The sequence below is a fragment of the Staurois parvus genome, unplaced genomic scaffold, assembly GCF_062004578.1.
Source record: "Staurois parvus isolate SC_StPar_1 unplaced genomic scaffold, SC_StPar_1.0 ptg000394l, whole genome shotgun sequence".
Taxonomy (NCBI): domain Eukaryota; kingdom Metazoa; phylum Chordata; class Amphibia; order Anura; family Ranidae; genus Staurois; species Staurois parvus.
In genome coordinates, this window is record NW_028318190.1 from 3,909,080 (window position 1) to 3,932,609 (window position 23,530).

The following is a 23,530-nucleotide window of genomic DNA, read 5'->3' on the forward strand; positions in this document are numbered from 1 at the left end:
GGAGCATGGTGCTCTACCTTTTTTTCTTTACATATACATGGCAATTGGAGGAGATTATTGAAGAGGATTGGTGGAATCCAATATTTTCACTGGCAATATACAGTATATAATACATATTCTGCCATGTCTTTAACCTTTCTGAACTAGAAGTAACAATCTGTATTTATCTATCTATCTATCTACAGTATCATTATATATATATATATATAATGTTTTTGGAACGGGAGAGAATTCCTCCATCCACCACATTTGTCAGGCTGAACAAAAAAAAGCTAATTGTGTATGGCCAGCTTAAAGTGGTTTTAAACCTCAGACATAGATGAACAAAGCATATCCATCTATAGCATATACTAGCCTTAATCTAAAATCTGACTCCCTTCTGATTTCCCCTCTTTCTGCTATCTGCATGAGTCACTTCAGATTTTCTGGATACAGCAACCTAGAGGGCAATGCACCCCCCCCCCCCCCCGCCCACCCAGTCCAGCATACAGCAGGTGATTCATATCCTTAGTTCTGTGTGTTTTTCTATGAGCCTGTAAACCTGAGTAGAGGTAGGTGTGTTCCTTTCATGTTTTCCATCATGGAACTCTGTGCTCTAGCTCTGCAGTGTGTGTGATATCAAAGACCCCTGCTTCTAGAGCTGAGAAAAATCCTTTGATCTGTGTGTTTATAGCACAATCTAAAGAAGTATGGCTGCAGATAAACAGGTAAAATGTATGTGAGAGGGCTTGTTTCATTTCTGTGTATCACCGGAAACTAGTCACTTCATCAGGTATATGTAAGGGTTTACAACCACAATAAGTTAGGCAACAAAATGCTGCCAAAGGCAGTGAACCACCTACATGAGCAGGAAAAGTCCATCCTTGGGGAAATCTATACAGGTCTATGCTTAGGTATGAACATCATATATGCAAAATACTTTAACAAGCCATCATGAATGAATGCATGTTCGTTTAATGAAGTTTTGTTGTAAATGTAGCCCAGGTTGCAGTTCACACAGCACAGAGGGTAGTGCCCTCACGGCACCATTCCACTGATATCCTTCGATTGTTGGCCAAACAGTGGCTACATCCAATAAAAAAAGTCTATGTGAGCATGGCCAGCTTTTGAAAGGATCTCACTGAAAGTTCAACTCCTGTTGTGGAAAACCCCTACAAATTTGAGTTGTACCTGTGTAGGCTTTTGAAAAAAGGAATAAACCCATCGCACAAGCCAGGAATGAGATTTCTTGGGGAATTCTGTACACAATATATTGCAAGGAAACAACATTTGATTTTTTTTTTTTTTACAGTCTTAGAAAAGTATAACTATATAGTTTGTGATGTGGAGGTGATTTTAATACTTTTTAATAATTTTAAAGTCAACGCCAGCAACAGTTTACACTATATACATTTTGATACAGTGGGGAAAGGTTAGAACTTCTGTAAGGTTTTGTTGTGATCTATATCTCCGATTTGGGAGACTTCCCCTTCCTGTTTATATGACCGGTGTCACACAAGAGAATTACCCTCAACGGGCTCACAAGTGGCAATAAAAACAAAGTAAAAAATAAAACAAAAATAAAATTTCATAGTACAGTGAGGGAAGTTTAGAACCTCTGTCAGGATTTTATTTCTGTCTTAGTTCCCAGATGGAGACATACTATATACATTGCATTCTCTGCAGGCAATGTGTATAAAACAGAACAGGACAAGAAGTAGGTAGTTTCTAAAGCCTGACAAACATATCTCCATTGGGACACAAGCAGTGTTTAAAACCTGAGAAAAGTTCTAACCCAACTCCATATTGTCCAAAATGAAACATGCTTGAGGCTGGAGTGAGGCTTTAAAATGACTTATGTAGCTATAATTAGAGATGAGCGAAGTATTCAAAAATTCGATTCGGCTGATTCGGCGAATTCGAGGAATAAATTCGATTCGATGCGAATATATTCGCTGCGAATTTAACTTATAAAAGGGTGTTTCTAGGCTTCAGAGAGCCTTCATATTAGTGCAGAACACTGTACCTTTAATTTAAATGCCCTTGGAGTCTGCTGGGGAAGAGAAATAATACTGTCAGTCAGTATGACATGCAGATGAGTGCCGTCGATCTTAGAATCACCGCACACTTCACTCATTTGGGCAGTCACGGGGCCAAAACCAGAGTGTGGAGCCACAGTGTGGCGGTGGAGGAAGCAGCAATGGGAGGCCATACAGCACCCTATGACAAAAATGGAACCCACCAGCAGTGTGAGGAGACCTGAAAGTGGCACATGGCAGAGTGTGGCGATGGAGACAGCAGCAATGGGAGGCCGTACAGGGACCCATGACACACTCTGGACCTGGCAGCAGCATGAGGAGGCGTTACGGGGGCCCATGGCAGATTTTGGGCCTGGCAGCAGCAATGGGAGGCCCATAATCTGCCAGCACCCTATGACAAAAAATGGAACACACCAGCAGTGTGAGGAGACCTGAAAGTGGCACATGTTTGGGGCATGATTCATGGCGGATTTAGTCAGTTGTGTCAGGAACTGGTGGTTTGAAATCCAGACTAATCCACGCCTGATTCATTTTCACAAACGTGAGTCTCTCCACACTTTGGGTGGACAGTCGTGTCCTCCGCGGAGTTACAATACCTCCTGCCGCACTAAACACGCGCTCCGATGCCACGCTACTGGCCGGGCATGACAGCCTTTCAAGGGCAAATTCAGCTAGTTGGGGCCAAAGGTCAAGTTTCGTTGCCCAGTAGTCAAGGGGATTGTCTACCTCGGTTGGCAGGGTGCTGTCCAAGTAGGCCCAAGCCTGTTGTTTGAGGTCCTGCTCCAGGTCCACCTGATGCTGCTGCTGCTGCGGCTGGTTAGTAGTTTCCTCACTGCGCTGGTGAAGAAAGCTACTCATCATCGACTGCAGACTGAGGCAGCCGCTGCTGGTGGAGCTGCCACTGCTCCTACCACCCCACCCCTCCCCTGCTGCCATGGCAGCGGAACGCGAGCGCACAGGGCCCACAGTGTCTGAGGATGGACGTTGGCGCAGAAAGGCAGAGACCAACTGACTACATAGGTGGTTTTTATAGTACGTTATTTTGGCCTCCCTCTCAGCAGGTGTGAAAAAGGCCACCATTTTTGAACGGTAGCGAGGGTCCAACAAGGTGGACAGCCAAAAGTCATCCCTCTGTCTGATGGTTATTATTCGGCTGCCGCTACGCAAGCAACCGAGCATGCTATGGGCCATTTGTGCCAAGGAATGCGAGGGACTCCCTGCCTCCATCTCCACAGCATACTGCCACGGTGCGTCTGGGTCCTCTGTCTCCTCCTCCTCCTCCTCTACCAGATGCTCCTGCTCCTCCACTCCTGTCCGCTGAGTGGAAAAACCACCCATTTCACTCAATAATTCCTGAGCACCAATGTCCTCCTCTACCTCCTCCTCTTCTTCCTGTCCTGTCCCCACAGGGGTCATGTGGCGTTGAGATCTGTGCGCCACGTCTACCGCACCCTGACCAGCCATTGTTAACAGCATTTGTTCCAGGACGTGCAACAGAGGAATGACGTCGTTCATCCCATAGTCCTGCCGACTCACGAATAGCGTGGCCTCCTCAAAGGGCCTGAGCAAGCGGCAGGTGTCACGCATGAGCTGCCAATGGCTGACATCTAAGTTACACAGGGGAGTACCTTTATCCGCTTGTAACATCAGGAAATCGGTGATGGCCTTTCGCTGTTCGTAAAGGCGGTCTAACATGTGTAGGGTTGAATTCCACCTTGTTGCAACGTCGCAGATCAGGCGATGCTGTGGAATTCCGTTCTGCCGCTGCAGCTCAAGGAGGGTGTGCTTTGCGGTGTAGGAATGGCTGAAATGCATGCAAAGTTTACGTGACATTTTAAGGATGTCTTGCAGTGGGATGGTGGATTTTAGGAACCGCTTGACAACCAGATTGAACACGTGAGCCATGCATGGCGCATGGCACAACCTTCCTTGACGCAGAGCAGACACCATGTTCTTTCCGTTGTCGGTCAACATGGTTCCGATTTTCAGTTTGCGCGGAGACAGCCATCTGTCGATTTCTCTGTTCATTACACTCAGAAGTTCCTCCCCTGTGTGACTACATTCGCCAAGGCATACCAGGTGCAGCACAGCGTGACACCGTTGCGCCCTGCACATGTGATATGCCGGTCGAGTAATGGGACTTGGCACGGGGGTGGCGGCTGAGGACACGGCGGAAGAAGAGGTGGCAGAGGCGGACATCTTTTGTGGACCAAGGACGTGCAAACGTGGAGGCAAAAGCGGCGTGACCTGTCCAAGTTGCTGGTGCGGCTGTTCCGGCACCACGTTCACCCAGTGGGCCGTAAATGACATGTACTGTCCCTGACCGTAGTTACAGCTCCACACGTCGGCGCTGCCGTGCACTTTGGCAGAGACCGACATGCTCAAAGACTGGCCCACCATCTCTTCTACATGTGAATGCAGGGCTGGCACTGCCTTTTTGGCGAAGAAATGACGGCTTGGCACTCTCCACCGCGGCGCGGCACAAGCCATCATTTCTCGGAAAGGTGCTGAGTCCACCACTTGGAAAGGGAGGGACTGCAGCACCAGCAACTTGGACAGGAGGACGTTCAGCTTTTGCACCGTCGGGTGCGTGCTCGCAAACTGTTGTCTCTTGGAAACGGATTCCAAGAAAGACTGCTGACGGAATCCGTGAAGAGGAGTAGCAGGAGAAGGAGCATCTGAACGAGCGGAAGATGCCAACGAGCGACAACTCCCCTCAGCAGAGGTGTTGGAGCCTTGACTGGCTGATAGAGGGCGATTGACATCGGGTGACGGAGCAAGTAACGGAGCGGGTGATGGAGCGGGGGCTGGGGCAGGCAGAACCGCCGTATCTTTATCACGGTTTTCCCAGGCCACCAAATGGCGACGCTGCATATGCTGCCGCAACGCTGTAGTCCCAACATGGGCCCCCTGGCCACGCTTGACTTTCTGGCCACATAGTCGACATACGGCTACGTTTACTTCCTCGGGCGGCTTGACGAAAAATTGCCACACCGACGAGTAGGAAACTTTGCCCCCGATACTCCTCACTGGCTGACTGCTACTTCCTCCGTGCACACCGGCAGCACTACTGGCCGTGGTGGTAGGCTGCAGTGGAGCTGGTGCTCTACTCCGTGGCCGTTTGCCTCCACTGACACTGCTGCGACCCTGCTGCCTCCTGGGCAACCCACCGACTGTTTTGCTCGCTGCCAAGCTGCCACCCTCATCTCCTGATGATGCGGAAGCAATAGCCTGATGACGACGAGGCTGCCAAGTGCGATCAGCCTCATCATCATCAATTAGGGTCTCCGCCTCACTACTAGCCCCCTCGGCTGCGTGTGGGTCAGGAGACAGACCTGTCTCTAGACCGGCTACCGAGCCACTCTCCTCGCCACTACTTCTTCGCCTGGCTGCTGAAGAGGCGGATGTCTCCCCCCGTTCCTGACCGCCCTCTGTTAGCTCTTCCTCACTGTAAAGTGGGGCTGAGCCCACAGCATGCGATACTTCGCTTGGTGAGGGAACACCAAAGGACAGGGGCAGGTAGAGGACACGTGATTTCAGTGGGCTTGCTCCCGGGCCATGCCAACTAACGGTTGTGTCTGACGTACCCACCGACCGTTGGCTGTAGGTGTCAGAGGTGACCTGGGAAGAGGAAGACGACCGAGCCAACCAATCGATGACGGCAGGGTTGTCGGTGGAGACACGACCGCTGGATGACACCGGGAGCACTGGCCTCTGGCTGCGACTAGTGCTGCCTCGACCCCTTCCTCTGCTGCCACGTCTGCTCGCTCCTAAAACATTGCCTCCTCTGCCACTCCTCTGCATGTTGTCTGACATACTCTTTAATTCAACGATTCTGTGTCCCTGAGTAACAATTCTGTGTCCCTGAGTAACAATTCTGTGTCTGTCCCTGAGTAACAATTCTGTGTCCCTGAGTAACAATTCTGTGTCCCTCAGTAACAATTCTGTGTCCCTCAGTAACAATTCTGTGTCTGTCCCTGAGTAACAATTCTGTGTCCCTCAGTAACAATTCTGTGTCCCTCAGTAACAATTCTGTGTCCCTCATTAACAATTCTGTGTCTGTCCCTGAGTAACAATTCTGTGTCCCTGAGTAACAATTCTGTGTCCCTCAGTAACAATTCTGTGTCCCTGAGTAACAATTCTGTGTCCCTCAGTAACAATTCTGTGTCTGTCCCTGAGTAACAATTCTGTGTCCCTCAGTAACAATTCTGTGTCCCTCAGTAACAATTCTGTGTCTGTCCCTGAGTAACAATTCTGTGTCCCTGAGTAACAATTCTGTGTCCCTCAGTAACAATTCTGTGTCTGTCCCTGAGTAACAATTCTGTGTCCCTCAGTAACAATTCTGTGTCCCTCAGTAACAATTCTGTGTCTGTCCCTGAGTAACAATTCTGTGTCTGTCCCTGAGTAACAATTCTGTGTCTGTCCCTGAGTAACAATTCTGTGTCCCTCAGTAACAATTCTGTGTCCCTCAGTAACAATTCTGTGTCTGTCCCTGAGTAACAATTCTGTGTCTGTCCCTGAGTAACAATTCTGTGTCTGTCCCTGAGTAACAATTCTGTGTCCCTCAGTAACAATTCTGTGTCCCTCAGTAACAATTCTGTGTCCCTCAGTAACAATTCTGTGTCTGTCCCTGAGTAACAATTCTGTGTCCCTCAGTAACAATTCTGTGTCCCTCAGTAACAATTCTGTGTCCCTCAGTAACAATTCTGTGTCTGTCCCTGAGTAACAATTCTGTGTCTGTCCCTGAGTAACAATTCTGTGTCCCTCAGTAACAATTCTGTCTCCCTCAGTAACAATACTGTGTCCCTCAGTAACAATTCTGTGTCTGTCCCTGAGTAACAATTCTGTGTCTGTCCCTGAGTAACAATTCTGTGTCTGTCCCTGAGTAACAATTCTGTGTCTGTCCCTGAGTAACAATTCTGTGTCCCTCAGTAACAATTCTGTGTCCCTCAGTAACAATTCTGTGTCTGTCCCTGAGTAACAATTCTGTGTCTGTCCCTGAGTAACAATTCTGTGTCTGTCCCTGAGTAACAATTCTGTGTCCCTCAGTAACAATTCTGTGTCCCTCAGTAACAATTCTGTGTCCCTCAGTAACAATTCTGTGTCTGTCCCTGAGTAACAATTCTGTGTCTGTCCCTGAGTAACAATTCTGTGTCCCTCAGTAACAATTCTGTGTCCCTCAGTAACAATTCTGTGTCCCTCAGTAACAATTCTGTGTCTGTCCCTGAGTAACAATTCTGTGTCTGTCCTTGAGTAACAATTCTGTGTCTGTCCCTGAGTAACAATTCTGTGTCTGTCCCTGAGTAACAATTCTGTGTCCCTCATTAACAATTCTGTGTCCCTCAGTAACAATTCTGTGTCCCTCAGTAAGAATTCTGTGTCCCTCAGTAACAATTCTGTGTCTGTCCCTGAGTAACAATTCTGTGTCTGTCCCTGAGTAACAATTCTGTGTCCCTCAGTAACAATTCTGTGTCCCTCAGTAACAATTCTGTGTCCCTGAGTAACAATTCTGTGTCTGTCCCTGAGTAACAATTCTGTGTCTGTCCCCGAGTAACAATTCTGTGTCCCTCAGTAACAATTCTGTGTCCCTCAGTAACAATTCTGTGTCCCTCAGTAACAATTCTGTGTCCCTCAGTAACAATTCTGTGTCTGTCCCTGAGTAACAATTCTGTGTCTGTCCCCGAGTAACAATTCTGTGTCCCTCAGTAACAATTCTGTGTCCCTCAGTAACAATTCTGTGTCCCTCAGTAACAATTCTGTGTCCCTCAGTAACAATTCTGTGTCTGTCCCTGAGTAGCAATTCTGTGTCTGTCCCTGAGTAACAATTCTGTGTCTGTCCCTGAGTAACAATTCTGTGTCTGTCCCTGAGTAACAATTCTGTGTCCCTCAGTAACAATTCTGTGTCCCTCAGTAAGAATTCTGTGTCCCTCAGTAACAATTCTGTGTCTGTCCCTGAGTAACAATTCTGTGTCCCTCAGTAATAATTCTGTGTCCCTCAGTAACAATTCTGTGTCCCTCAGTAACAATTCTGTGTCCCTCAGTAACAATTCTGTGTCTGTCCCTGAGTAACAATTCTGTGTCTGTCCCTGAGTAACAATTCTGTGTCCCTCAGTAATAATTCTGTGTCCCTCAGTAACAATTCTGTGTCCCTCAGTAACAATTCTGTGTCCCTCAGTAACAATTCTGTGTCTGTCCCTGAGTAACAATTCTGTGTCTGTCCCTGAGTAACAATTCTGTGTCTGTCCCTGAGTAACAATTCTGTGTCTGTCCCTGAGTAACAATTCTGTGTCTGTCCCTGAGTAACAATTCTGTGTCCCTCAGTAACAATTCTGTGTCTGTCCCTGAGTAACAATTCTTTGTCTGTCCCTGAGTAACAATTCTGTGTCTGTCCCTGAGTAACAATTCTGTGTCCCTCAGTAACAATTCTGTGTCCCTCAGTAACAATTCTGTGTCTGTCCCTGAGTAACAATTCTGTGTCTGTCCCTGAGTAACAATTCTGTGTCCCTCAGTAACAATTCTGTGTCCCTCAGTAACAATTCTGTGTCTGTCCCTGAGTAACAATTCTGTGTCTGTCCCTGAGTAACAATTCTGTGTCCCTCAGTAACAATTCTGTGTCCCTCAGTAACAATTCTGTGTCCCTCAGTAACAATTCTGTGTCTGTCCCTGAGTAACAATTCTGTGTCTGTCCCTGAGTAACAATTCTGTGTCCCTCAGTAACAATTCTGTGTCTGTCCTTGAGTAACAATTCTGTGTCTGTCCCTGAGTAACAATTCTGTGTCTGTCCCTGAGTAACAATTCTGTGTCTGTCCCTGAGTAACAATTCTGTGTCTGTCCCTGAGTAACAATTCTGTGTCCCTCAGTAACAATTCTGTGTCTGTCCCTGAGTAACAATTCTGTGTCTGTCCCTGAGTAACAATTCTGTGTCCCTCAGTAACAATTCTGTGTCCCTCAGTAACAATTCTTTGTCCCTCAGTAACAATTCTGTGTCTGTCCCTGAGTAACAATTCTGTGTCTGTCCCTGAGTAACAATTCTGTGTCCCTCAGTAACAATTCTGTGTCCCTCAGTAACAATTCTGTGTCTCTCAGTAACAATTCTGTGTCTGTCCCTGAGTAACAATTCTGTGTCTGTCCCTGAGTAACAATTCTGTGTCTGTCCCTGAGTAACAATTCTGTGTCCCTCAGTAACAATTCTGTGTCCCTCAGTAAGAATTCTGTGTCCCTCAGTAACAATTCTGTGTCTGTCCCTGAGTAACAATTCTGTGTCTGTCCCTGAGTAACAATTCTGTGTCTGTCCCTGAGTAACAATTCTGTGTCTGTCCCCGAGTAACAATTCTGTGTCCCTCAGTAACAATTCTGTGTCCCTCAGTAACAATTCTGTGTCCCTCAGTAACAATTCTGTGTCTGTCCCTGAGTAGCAATTCTGTGTCTGTCCCTGAGTAACAATTCTGTGTCTGTCCCTGAGTAACAATTCTGTGTCTGTCCCTGAGTAACAATTCTGTGTCCCTCAGTAACAATTCTGTGTCCCTCAGTAAGAATTCTGTGTCCCTCAGTAACAATTCTGTGTCTGTCCCTGAGTAACAATTCTGTGTCTGTCCCTGAGTAACAATTCTGTGTCCCTCAGTAACAATTCTGTGTCCCTCAGTAACAATTCTGTGTCCCTCAGTAACAATTCTGTGTCCCTGAGTAACAATTCTGTGTCTGTCCCTGAGTAACAATTCTGTGTCTGTCCCTGAGTAACAATTCTGTGTCTGTCCCTGAGTAACAATTCTGTGTCCCTCAGTAATAATTCTGTGTCCCTCAGTAACAATTCTGTGTCCCTCAGTAACAATTCTGTGTCTGTCCCTGAGTAACAATTCTGTGTCTGTCCCTGAGTAACAATTCTGTGTCCCTCAGTAATAATTCTGTGTCCCTCAGTAACAATTCTGTGTCCCTCAGTAACAATTCTGTGTCCCTCAGTAACAATTCTGTGTCTGTCCCTGAGTAACAATTCTGTGTCTGTCCCTGAGTAACAATTCTGTGTCTGTCCCTGAGTAACAATTCTGTGTCCCTCAGTAACAATTCTGTGTCCCTCAGTAACAATTCTGTGTCTGTCCCTGAGTAACAATTCTTTGTCTGTCCCTGAGTAACAATTCTGTGTCTGTCCCTGAGTAACAATTCTGTGTCCCTCAGTAACAATTCTGTGTCCCTCAGTAACAATTCTGTGTCTGTCCCTGAGTAACAATTCTGTGTCTGTCCCTGAGTAACAATTCTGTGTCCCTCAGTAACAATTCTGTGTCCCTCAGTAACAATTCTGTGTCTGTCCCTGAGTAACAATTCTGTGTCTGTCCCTGAGTAACAATTCTGTATCCCTCAGTAACAATTCTGTGTCCCTCAGTAACAATTCTGTGTCTGTCCCTGAGTAACAATTCTGTGTCTGTCCCTGAGTAACAATTCTGTGTCCCTCAGTAACAATTCTGTGTCCCTCAGTAACAATTCTGTGTCTGTCCCTGAGTAACAATTCTGTGTCTGTCCCTGAGTAACAATTCTGTGTCTGTCCCTGAGTAACAATTCTGTGTCTGTCCCTGAGTAACAATTCTGTGTCCCTCAGTAACAATTCTGTGTCTGTCCCTGAGTAACAATTCTGTGTCTGTCCCTGAGTAACAATTCTGTGTCCCTCAGTAACAATTCTGTGTCCCTCAGTAACAATTCTGTGTCCCTCAGTAACAATTCTGTGTCTGTCCCTGAGTAACAATTCTGTGTCTGTCCCTGAGTAACAATTCTGTGTCTGTCCCTGAGTAACAATTCTGTGTCCCTCAGTAACAATTCTGTGTCCCTCAGTAACAATTCTGTGTCCCTCAGTAACAATTCTGTGTCTGTCCCTGAGTAACAATTCTGTGTCTGTCCCTGAGTAACAATTCTGTGTCTGTCCCTGAGTAACAATTCTGTGTCTGTCCCTGAGTAACAATTCTGTGTCCCTTATTAACAATTCTGTGTCCCTCAGTAACAATTCTGTGTCCCTCAGTAACAATTCTGTGTCCCTCAGTAAGAATTCTGTGTCCCTCAGTAACAATTCTGTGTCTGTCCCTGAGTAACAATTCTGTGTCTGTCCCTGAGTAACAATTCTGTGTCCCTCAGTAACAATTCTGTGTCCCTCAGTAACAATTCTGTGTCCCTGAGTAACAATTCTGTGTCTGTCCCTGAGTAACAATTCTGTGTCTGCCCCTGAGTAACAATTCTGTGTCCCTCAGTAACAATTCTGTGTCCCTCAGTAACAATTCTGTGTCCCTCAGTAACAATTCTGTGTCCCTCAGTAACAATTCTGTGTCTGTCCCTGAGTAACAATTCTGTGTCTGTCCCTCAGTAACAATTCTGTGTCCCTCAGTAACAATTCTGTGTCCCTCAGTAACAATTCTGTGTCTGTCCCTGAGTAGCAATTCTGTGTCTGTCCCTGAGTAACAATTCTGTGTCTGTCCCTGAGTAACAATTCTGTGTCTGTCCCTGAGTAACAATTCTGTGTCCCTCAGTAACAATTCTGTGTCCCTCAGTAACAATTCTGTGTCTGTCCCTGAGTAACAATTCTGTGTCTGTCCCTGAGTAACAATTCTGTGTCTGTCTCTGAGTAACAATTCTGTGTCTGTCCCTGAGTAACAATTCTGTGTCCCTCAGTAACAATTCTGTGTCCCTCAGTAACAATTCTGTGTCTGTCCCTGAGTAACAATTCTGTGTCCCTAAGTAACGTTTCTGTGGCCCTAAGTAACGGTTCTGTGTCCCTATGTAACGATTCTGTGGCCCTAAGTAACGTTTCTGTGTCCCTAAGTAACGTTTCTGTGGCCCTAAGTAACGATTCTGTGGCCCTAAGTAACGTTTCTGTGCCCCTAAGTAACGTTTCTGTGGCCCTAAGTAACGTTTCTGTGGCCCTAAGTAACGATTCTGTGGCCCTAAGTAACGTTTCTGTGGCCCTAAGTAACGTTTCTGTGGCCCTAAGTAACGATTCTGTGGCCCTAAGTAACGTTTCTGTGGCCCTAAGTAACGTTTCTGTGTCCCTAAGTAACGTTTCTGTGTCCCTAAGTAACGATTCTGTGGCCCTAAGTAACGTTTCTGTGGCCCTAAGTAACGTTTCTGTGGCCCTAAGTAACGTTTCTGTGTCCCTAAGTAACGTTTTCTCTGGCCCTAAGTAACGTTTCTGTGTCCCTAACTCTCTCCCTCAATACAGCCAGGTCTGCCTCTCTTGAATGACTAGAGGCAAATGGAGAATTCTAAAATGGCCGCAATTTATAGCTCGACCATTACACAGTGCTGGCTGGCTGGCTGCTGATTGGCTAATGTGATCACATGTCATGAATGAATGCATTATGGGTCAGCGCGCCTTGTCTGCGCGCCTTCCCAGAGATCCCCGCTCCGTCGCCGCACATGTCGCCGCCATTTTTGGAAAAATTTTGATTCGCGCATCCGAAGTCTGCTAATTTTCGGATTCGTCGCGAATCGAAATTTTCCTAATATTCGAAACGAATTCCACTTCGCCAAGTTCGATTCGCTCATCTCTAGCTATAATCTATAATTATTATTATTTTTTTTTTTACGAAATTGGGCATTTATTTTAAATACAACACTGACAGTATCCTAAAGACCCTATCATGGCTTTCTTGAAGCAAAAATAGTGTCCCTTGCTGACTGAATGATTTCATTCTGCAACTGCTATCTTAGTTAAGGTCCTTTTTCTGTCACCTCTACTTCATTATTTTGCAAAAGCATAACAGAGAAGGCAAGAGAGAGAACACATTATTCTATATACAAACGCTCATGGACTTCTCAAGGATCGCCCTTGATCTGACTGATAAATAACTACCTCCTTCCATTTTATTGTTTAAAGGTACTTACTACATCCAATAAGAAAATGGCTGCAGATTTTCCTGATATTGTCAGTGGAGCAAGGCTAGAAGTAAATTACATTTCTGGTTGCTGTAGGTTTTGGTGTGTGGAGGAAGGAAGAGCGGGGGAGTGTGAGGGGTGGAGGTATAAGTGTAATATTTAGCAATACAGAAAAGTTAATGACTGTGTAACAAACTTCCTATTTTGTACAACATTTGAAATGTATTTTGTCAAGTTTACATTTCAATATGTATATCAGATTGCAGTTAATCAGGGATTATGATGACTAAATAATCTTAATTTTTTTTATTTCAGGTACTTATATAGCGCTATCAATATACATAGCATTTTACATATTTATTTTACATTCACATCAGTCCCTAACCGTCAATCTAAGTAACATTCATACAAACACATACTAGGCCCAATTTTAGACAGGATCCAATTAACCTACCAGCATGTCTTTGGAGTGTGGGAGGAAACCCACTCAGGCACAGGAAGAACATGCAAACTCCAGGTAGGTGGTGCCATGGCTGGGATTCAAACCAACGACACTAGTACTGCCAGGCAGAAGTTAATTGATCATAGATGAGATTTTTTTCATTAGTTTACAGTTATAGAAATATGTCAATAAGACCCCTTTCACACGGCCAGTTTGTTGTGGCCTCTGGATTCCAGCGGAAATCATCTGCAGCTTCTTGCTGCAGAAATGACTGGGTTATGCGATTAGTATTGGATGCTCAGATCATTTAAACTAATGGGAGGTTGACAGTGGCAGCTGATCGCACGTAGCTGCACAGAGAGCATTTAGCTGCGGTTCCAGGACAGATGTCTGAGCCTGGATGCAATCAGCTGCCTCCAGGCTCGAATATCTGTCCCAGAACTATGGCTAATCACTCTGTGTGCGGCTACATGCGATCAGCAGCAGCCGCTGTCAGACCACCATTAGTTTAAATGGACTGAGCATCCGATCCTAATCGCATAACCTGGTCATTCCTGCAGCAAGATTCTTACTGCAGAAATCCAGAGGGTGCAACAAACCAGCTGTGTGAAAGGGGACCTTAGGTGTGAAGATGGGGGTGCAGAGGTGATCTGTGAATGGGGGTGCAGAGGAAAGTTTGGGTGAGGGAAAGAAATGATGAGCTATGAATGAAAGGGGTAGAGTTGAAGTTTTACTGAAAGGTTGCAGAGGTTAGCTGTAAACAGGGCAGATGGAGAGTTGAGCTGTGGACAGAGGGACTGCAAAGGTGATCTGTGGATGGGGGATGCAAAAAAGAATTGAGGATGGGGTGCAAAGGTGAGCAATGGATGTTGGTGCAAAGGTGAGCTGGAGTAGGGAGGGGAACAGTGGTGAGCTGCTTACAGGATGTGTAGAGGTTAGCTGTAGATGGGGGTGCAGAGGTGAGCTTCAGATAGAGATGAAGAAGTGGACTGGAGGGGGAGTGGTGAGCTGTAGACAGGGGATGCAGAGGAGAACTGTGGATGAGGGGGTGCAGAAGTGACCTGAGGGGTGTGTGAAGATGAGCTGCGGATTGGGGAGTGCAAAGATGAGCTGTAGAAGGAGGTGTTAGGTGAATTGGAAGGGGTGCAGATGTAAGTTGTGGACAAAGGGGTGAAGAGAGGTGAGCTCTGGATATGGAAGGTACAGAGGTGAGCTATGGACAGGAGCAGCAGAGGTGAGCTGCTGACAAGGGTGCAGAGATGAGCTGTTGATAAGGGTACAGAGCTGAGCTGTGGATGGGGATGATGTAATGCAGAAGTGAGCTGTGGATGGGGGAGAGGTACAGAAGTGAATTGTAGATCAGGGGTGCATAGTTGAGCTGTGGTTCTGGTGCAGAGGCCAGCCGTGGATGAGGGGGCAGAGAGGAGCTGTAATAGAGGGGAGAAGTAGTGAGCTGTGGATAGGGGGTGCAAAGGTGAACTGTGAATGGGGTTGCAGGGGTGAGCAGGGGAAGCTGGGAGATGGGGAGGAAGTGAAAAAAAGTGGCCCAGGGGAGGGTGGTTAGGTATCTGCACATTATTTGACAAAAACCCTGGGAATAATGCTGGGTTTTCCTTAGCAATGAGAACAATAAGCTGTTGGAGGAAGTGCACATCTGTAGTCCAACAGTTACGGCAAGGGGGGCAGAGGGGAGCTTTGAACAGGGGAACATAGGCAACAGGAGAAACAATTATGGGGTTTTAACCCTTTTCTATGCAAAAATGAAAAAAAAAATAGTTTGGGTCATAGATAAGGCTCAGTTCAGAGCACTTCTCTCCTTCTAACTAATTGATAGGTTACTTTTAATAAAAACTATTTGAAATACCCCAAATACGTACCTAAATCTTGGCACATGATGCACCAAGTCCTATCTTTTATGTCACTTACTGATAGATGTGGACACTTCTAGCAGAGTGAAGATATCACAAAAAGATAACCGGTTAATTAAAGCACAGACTGCAGAACTGTTTGAGGGACATGGATGGTGTAAAACAAAGGCTTCAGAACAAGGTAGAAGCTTGCTTGTCCGATCTGGGGTTGCACTAAAAAAAAGTTGTGGGGGGGGGGGGGGGGGGGACATAGTGTCAACACTTCCTAGTGACTACGTGAATGGTAGGTATGGCAAGATTGTGTGTAATAGCGGAAGTGGCTTAAAGGGGGTGAATAAACAGAACCTGTGCCTATTCACTATGTACATTGTGTATAGTAAGAGGGAGGGGAGGCCTCCCCTCTGATGATGTGCTCTGCACGAAAAGGCCTAAGGAGGAGCCAACAGAGCGTGACGTCACAGCCGCCTGGAGCCACGAGGAGGCCCGGCGGCCATCTTAAGTAAGGGGTTAGTATCACTCTGCTTCATTATAAATGAGATTTGTAGTGTATACTACCCTGTTTTTACTATATTCTTGCACAAATAAAACGTTGGAAATACTACACTATGGGCATCTGTCCTTTGGTTTCTTTTGGAGCCTATTAATTTCCAGGACACCCTTTATGATCCACCACCACCAGAGGGAGGGAGCCCTTGTATCCAGGTTGTGCACCCATCCAACCTTAAGGGGACCTCTGGATCTAACAGTCTAACTACATACCACCAAGACTAGATGATCTACCTTGGAAGCTCACCCATACCACCTGCCTAAGTGATCTCGGTGGATATTGATTATATGTGCATTATTCATGCGCGTCCGGTAATTGCGCATTTCTATCATATGTTCCTGCCACAAGTCTTAATATCTCTGCTATCACAAGTGGAACTCATTTTATGAATACTCTTTTATTATAATTACTTTTCTGCACACATACAAATAAAACTGAGTCTACCTTAGAGAAAAACCTCATTATAACCACGAGCTGTTGAGACAGTGAAAACTTTGGTCAGGACTTTGTAATGCACAACAATTTATAGAGGATAGTCAAGACTACTTAGCCACTGGAAATGATAAATTGGACTGGTTGCCAAGCCTTTCATCCAGTGACCAGTATAGATCTAAGTGTTACCAGCAGTGACCTACATAGACATCAGTGTCCACATCAGTAACCAGTTCAGATCTTAATGTTCCCAGCAGTGACTGACACAGATCTCAGTGCCCCTAGCAGTGACAAGTACAAATGTTAGTGCCCCCAGCAGTGACCAGTACAGATCTCAGTACCCACACACTGACTCCAAGTAACTGTGCATCCAGACCTCCAAGTTCTGAGCAAATTATACAGACTAGCCTGGACATCACCTAGGTCTGAGGAGAGCACAGAAGGATAGACTGCTAAGCCACTAACAGTGAGTGGCACCTCCTGTACTGTACTATACTCCTTATCTTCATAACAAAGGGTGAGATGTTCTTTCACAGAAGTTAATAATGCTGCTTACAATTCACACCTGTATCGAGTTCACTGAATTTCTAGCAGGATCAACAGATTTGTTGGCACTTATTGAACATCGTTTAATGATGTGTATAAGGCCCCTTTCACACTGATGGCCTGACCGGGTCCACCTGTCAGTTTTTCAGGCGGACCCAATCGAACCATCCATAGATCTATGGACTGGCGGGTGTCAGCGGACAAGTGTATGCCAAAAACAGACGGATGGGGATCCTTTCCCCATCTGTCTGGTGGATCAGATCAGATAGCAATCGGATGGTAACGGACAGGTGGTCCATTTCCATCCGGCTGCCCCATAGAAAACAGCAAGTTGTTCATATGAATGGGGTGTGATTATGATGCGGTGGGGAAATTGCACAGAAACCAGTGTGAATTCCACACCGCATCAGTGTGAACTCAGGCTCAAATTGTTACTAAACCCAGGACCCTGCATTCACTATATCTGGTCTAACACCATACACAGAACATAGCAATGCAATTATTTTAGTAAATCTAAACTGCTAAATCCTTTTCCTCTTCATCTCTTCAGCAGTTAGAGCAGTCTTGTGATTTCTATCAGTGTCCAGCTGAGCACTGGGTAAAGCTTGTAGGAGGAGTTTTCATTCTGCTGTGACTGTCCTATGAGACTTCATAACCCCCGACCCTCTGTCTGGACAGTGCTGATTGGCCCTGTGCTGATCACATGCACCCTCTCAAAGAAAAAAAAAACTCTCTAGCAATACATTTATTTGACATTCAGTTTACATACATTCACTTCTATTTCACTGATATCATGTACATTTTTTTATTCCGCAAATATGATGCAAGTACAGTGCTATGTTGCACCTGTCTAATACCATGTCATGTTACATTGGTCTCATACTGTGTTACGTGGATCACACCGGCTAGATAATGCACTATATTACATGCATCTCATATCATGGCAGAGGCGTAGCTGGGGGGGGCAGGGGGGCACATATGTACCCAGGCGCCAAGGTACAGGGGCGCCAAAATGAGGTCACAAGATCACTACAGCAGCTGCAGCAGACGTGTCATCTGATACGTCTGCCATCCACAGTGAGTTAGGAGAGGAGAGAGGAGCCAGCCGGGAGAGGAGCGGAGAGGAGGGCAGTGAGCCGGGCATTTGCCGGAGGGGAGAGCTGAGCCGGGTGAGTAGTGCCATGGATGAAGGGGGGGGGGCAATGTGATCGGGACGGGGGGGTGTTCAACAGGAACCATATGAAGTGGGGGGGGGGTTGTGTCATGAGGTGGCCATTCGTCCCTGGGCGCAAAATATCCTAGCTACGCCTCTGTATCATAGTATCTTTCACCTTTCAGATACAGTTCCATATGACATATACTGTACTATGTTACATGCTTTGGGTATTTTGACATGTTACATGCTTCTGATACTGTACCGCATTAAATCTGCTAAATACAGTGCCATTTTATCACATCAAATAGAGTCCAGGTTACGCCTGCGAGGTAAAGTAACATACTCCATTTGTCAGATATCATGTTATGTTACATCAATGAGATATAATGTTATGGAACAAGTGTACATTATACAGTACCTTCCAGACACCATTCTATCTTAAAGGTGTCAGACACCTCGCCATTGTATACGGGTCAGAAACAGTATCATGTTTAAGATACAGTGCTATGTTATATGTTAGGCACTTGCTATTGCATGTGTATGCCACTGTGCCATGTTACATGAACTATATACAGTGTAGGAGCTGCCTAGTTGACTGTTACATCCATTAATGGGCTTGTATCAGAGGTAATTTTAACAAATTGCTAGTGAGGTGGCCAAGAGTGAGAGCACATATGTGCTCATATGTCATATATGATCAGCAAAATTAGTGAGGCAGGGCCCCGCCAAGCCTTGGACGATGTCTCCTAGGGTGGGCTGTAAACGGATTTAAAGGGACACTAAACACTCTCCTTATTCTTGAATAATAATCAATACACATCCACTTCTTAGTGACATCTTAGTTGTGGTTATGTGCAACGGTCTATACACACTACAAATCTCATAGTCTACAATACAAAGTCTCTAGTCCATGTCGGCAGGGGTCAAAAAAGGTTGGTTATGTTCCTACATACAGTGAGACCATGGAGAATATACACTATATTGCCAAAATTATTTGGACACCCCTCCAAATTATTGGATTCAGGTGTTCCAATCATCTCCGTGGCCACAGGTGTATAAAATCAAGCACCTAGGCATGCAGACTGCTTCTACAAACATTTGTGAAAGAATGGGTCGCTCTCAGCAGCTCAGTGAATTCAAGCGTGGTACCGTGATAGGTTGTCTCCTGTGCAATAAGTCCATCCGTGAAATTTCCTTGTTTCTAAATATTCCACAGTCAACTGTTAGTGGTATTGTAACAAAGTGGAAGCAACTGGGAACAACAGCAACTCAGCCACAAACCGGAAGGGGGGTCAGCGCATGCTGAACGCACAGTGCGAAGAAGTCACCAACTGTCTGCAGGGTCAATAGCTAAAGACCTCCAAACTTCATGTGACCTTCAGATTAGCACAACATCAGTGCGTAAAGATCTTCATGGAATGGGTTTCCATGGACGAATCACGCTTCTCTGTCTGGCAATCTGATGGACATATCTGGGTTTGGTGGTTGCCCAGAGAATGGTACTTGCCTGACTGCATTGTGCCAAGTGTAAAGTTTGGTGGAGGGGAATTATGGTGTGGGGTTGCTTTTTAGGCATTGGGCGTGGCCCCTTAGTTCCAGTGAAGGGAACTTGTAAGGCGTCAGCATACCAAGACATTTTGGACACTTTCATGCTTCCAACTTTGTGGTCCATAAAGACATGGATGAGCGAGTTTTGGGTGGAGGAACTTGATTGGCCTGCACGGAGTTCTGGCCACAACCCGATAGAACATCTTTGGGATGAATTAGAGCGGAGACTGCGAGCCAGGCCATCTCGTCCACCATCAGTGCCTGACCTCACAAATGCGCATCTGGAAGAATGGTCAAACATTCCCATAGACACACTCCTAAACCTTGTGGACAGTCTTCCCAGAAGAGTTGCAGCTGTTATAGCTGCAAAGGGTGGGCCAACTCAATATTGAACCTTATGGAATAAGACTGGGATGCCATTAAAGTTCATGTAGGTATAAAGGCAGACTTCCCAATGCTTTTGGCAATATAGTGTATAATCTTATGGGAAGAATTTGTTGAAGTGACTGGTCTGATGATATGAAGTAATATAGTTCTGGGCAACAGTCCATGCAGTGTTGACCTATGTAGCTTGATGGTGCTTGTAGTGACAAGATGGCCTTGTGCTAAACCACCGTTACTGCAGTGCATTTTGCATTTTTGCATATGCGTTTTTGATGTGTTTTTGATGCGTTTTGCTTTTTTTTCTTGTTGCTAGACAGATTAAAATGCAAAACGTGTCAAAAACGCATTATAAAATCACTACATGCTTTTCTGCAGCATCTCAATTAAAGTCCATAGAACCAAAACTGCAACATTTTGCATTCAAAAAAGTCCCTGACCCTTTCCAAAAAATGCAGCGCGTGAAAACATGGAGATGTGAACCTGTCCCATAGGAAATCATGTTAAATGGACTGTAGTGCATTTCTGCAAAACACAAAATGGACTCATAGGTGTGAACCTAGACTAAAAGATAGGAGAGTGACCAGCTTTCAGATGAAAGGTAAATATACACAAGAGTTTATTCATGTCCCTTCACATAGGTCAACTATCACCAAAGTTTCCAGGTCAAGTAGTGTCCCTTCCTCAAGGCAAGACAGTGGTATCTGAGTGCTGGTGACTCTCCTTCCTATTACTGTGGTCTGGCTATGTGGCCTCTTTATATCTATCACAATTTCAATGACTTCAGACATAAAAGGATCCTGGTAATGATGTCCCCCCATCACTATCCCCTTGCTGTTTCCTGCTAAAATTCCTCAAATACTTGTTAGCAACCCTTTAGGCACCAGCAGCCACTGCTCAGGGTTGCCATCTTCCTTTTTTTTATGAAAACGTGCCTAAAATATAATTGGCTGCTCTGACTTGTTACAGACACATCATCTGGCCTGGCAAAATTGGCATTACACTGTCAAGTATTGTTGAGCATGGTATATAATTTTTTTGTGGCACCATAACCATAATTTTCAATTGTGCATCTTTTTTACACTAAATAAGAACATTGTGAACACTGTTACTCAACTACAGTATCAACAAGTCACTATATTTTACTGGAATATTTTTTGGCACCTTTAAATGTTATAGTCAACCTTAATTCTCCACATTTTTTATGTACTGTCCATATATTTCTGGGCAGTTGGCAACACTGTCTCTTCTTCACCAGTGCTTCGGGTCTTCTGCTCTTGGGTTGGATGGGGCAAGGGGGATATGAATTTATTTCATGGGCATGCAGTTACCTATTCATCAACTGGTTCATGCTGGGTAGGAAATATCTTATATCTGCTTATCTGCACAATACTACAAGATGATTAATAAGATAATAGCATTGATCAGGGGCGGACTGACAACTCATGGTGCCCCCGGGCAATAGAGGATCATGGGGCCCCTGTGTCCTTACCCAAACTCAAAAAAGCCTATGAAAAAGGTACCAGGGGCATCTCATGGGGCCCCCTACTGACCCCGGCCCTCGGGCACTGTTAGAGTTTCCAAATGGTCAGTCCGCCTCTGGCATTGATCCAGCCTGCCAGTGTAAGAAAATTTGGAAGCAAGGATATGCTAAAGCTACGTCATTATGGGAGTGATTTTTTTTGTCAATAACACTGTGCTTACTCATGTTTGCAGGAAGTGGTCACATCCTGTCTACAAATAGGATCTAATCTTAAAGTTTCCCACAAAATGAATTTCATAAAAAAAATGTCTAAACGTGTTTGTTTTTTTTGTGTATGTGTATTTGGCAGATATCCATAAGCTGGCCACATACTGAAACTCTATGTATTTAGGATTTGTACTGGATGTTGGAAATAGTATTATAGTAATAATAAACTGGAAGTTTATCTTGCTCAGCTCAATGATACACATACATGCTTATATGTCATGAGCATTAATGTATGTGACAGGCAGACAACCATGGTGCCCATCCTGTCTCTTCTCTTCGACAGGGAAACAACAGACTATTAAATAACAATAAACTATTACATTTCAGCCAATCACTATTTACCCCAACCTAATGGCCCAAGAACATCTACTGAGGTCTTGTGTTTAGTACCCATTTCACCTGAGCATCCTGAAGCTGCAGTAATAACAGGTATTTATATACAATATAAGTTGTGCATTTTACATACTGTACATTCACAACAGTCTGCGCCCTCAAGAAGTTTACAGTCAAAGGTCCCTATCTCACATGCATGCATGCATACACATATACTAGAGACAATTTGGATGCCCAACCTGGATGTCTTGGGAGTGAAGGTGGCAACCCACACAAGCACAAGGATAGCATGCAAACTCCATGCACTCCACTCTGTCTGGGATAGTATTACAAGACAGAAGAGCAAACCTCAAAACTACTATGTTGCCCAGTTATTGGATTGTTAAAATACAGCATACGGTCTAAAAAATGTTTAATGTACAGCAATTGACTGACAGAAATATAAAAAAAATTCTTAATTTTTGCAAGCATTTTAAAATCAGTAGGAGATGCAAATAAAGTCTTGTACTCACATCTATGCAGCATGTATGGTTAATATACAGACACATAGGACCATTCTTTAACTTACAGTATACAGTATATGCCAGATCTTGTAGTTAGATCTAGTTCAGGCAAACATCAATTATTCATATTTAAGAAAATGATGTGCCCTACCTTGCAGTGTGTGATTGCTGTTGCACAACACGTGTCCTCCACCCTATGCCTTGCGATTTCTTTGGTCGTCTGCCTTGTAATTACGCTGCCTTTCACTATGTTTCTGTAGATTATCTATTTTTGCTCATGTTCACATAAATCTCTCCCTCAAACTTCCCCCTTTTTATGGTTCCTCTTTACTGTCCTCTGAGTTTGCAGTATACTTAGTGAAACTTGGAAATTCAGTCATTAACACATCATTTATCTCCAAACTATAAAGAAGGAAGTGAAATGCTTAAAGGAGACTGCACATATTTATGTTGACATGTTTGTTATTTTAGAATGGAACTTACGGCATAAAATAATGACATAGACAATTTTTATAGCAACTGGCTATCTATAGTTGGTGGTGAATTCTGGGGTCCTTGAACCTGGTTCCAAGTGCAAACTTACAATCCCCCTTTTTTTAAGCCTCTGCCATCCTTGCTATCACTTATCCCTAGTATTTATTGTCACCTTAACTGTCCCCTCCCCTAGCCTTACCACTATACCCCTAAAATGGACTCTTAACATCAGGGGCGGACTGACAACTCATGGGGCCCCCGGGCAATAGGGGATTATGGGGCCCCCATGTCCTCGCCCACACCCAAAAAAGCCTATGGAAAAGCCAATGAAAGGTACCAGGGGCATCTCATGGGGCCCCCTACTGACCCTGGGTCCTCGGGCAGTGCCCGAGCGACTAAATGGTCAGTCCACCCCTGCTTAACATTAATCCTATTTTACTCATTAAAACTGAAATGTAAGCCCTAACCCTACCTTAACACCTAACCAATGCAAAATCTTAACTCCTAACCCATAATTACCTCCTAACAGCTTTGAAAATTGACAATTAGGACTTAGAGTGTATCTAACCCAAAAGCAAAAATTTTATATATTGAGATTTACCAGTCCTTAGATGTGGTGGTTGAAATGTTTTCTTTGGGAAGGGGCTCATTTATTTTTTTGCAAAGTGCAAAATTATTCTGCAT

At 45.0% G+C, this 23,530-nt stretch overlaps 1 protein-coding gene across 1 annotated transcript in view; it reads right to left on the bottom strand.

The window, feature by feature from the left end:
• Nucleotides 1-22,658, bottom strand: part of FGR (FGR proto-oncogene, Src family tyrosine kinase) — a 132,875-nt gene extending 110,217 nt beyond the window's left edge. Inside the window, exon 1 of the mRNA XM_089686253.1 lies at nucleotides 22,524-22,658. The gene's annotated coding sequence lies outside the window, so the exon portion shown is untranslated. The remainder of the gene's footprint in view (nucleotides 1-22,523) is intronic.
• Nucleotides 22,659-23,530: the final 872 nt, after the last annotated feature.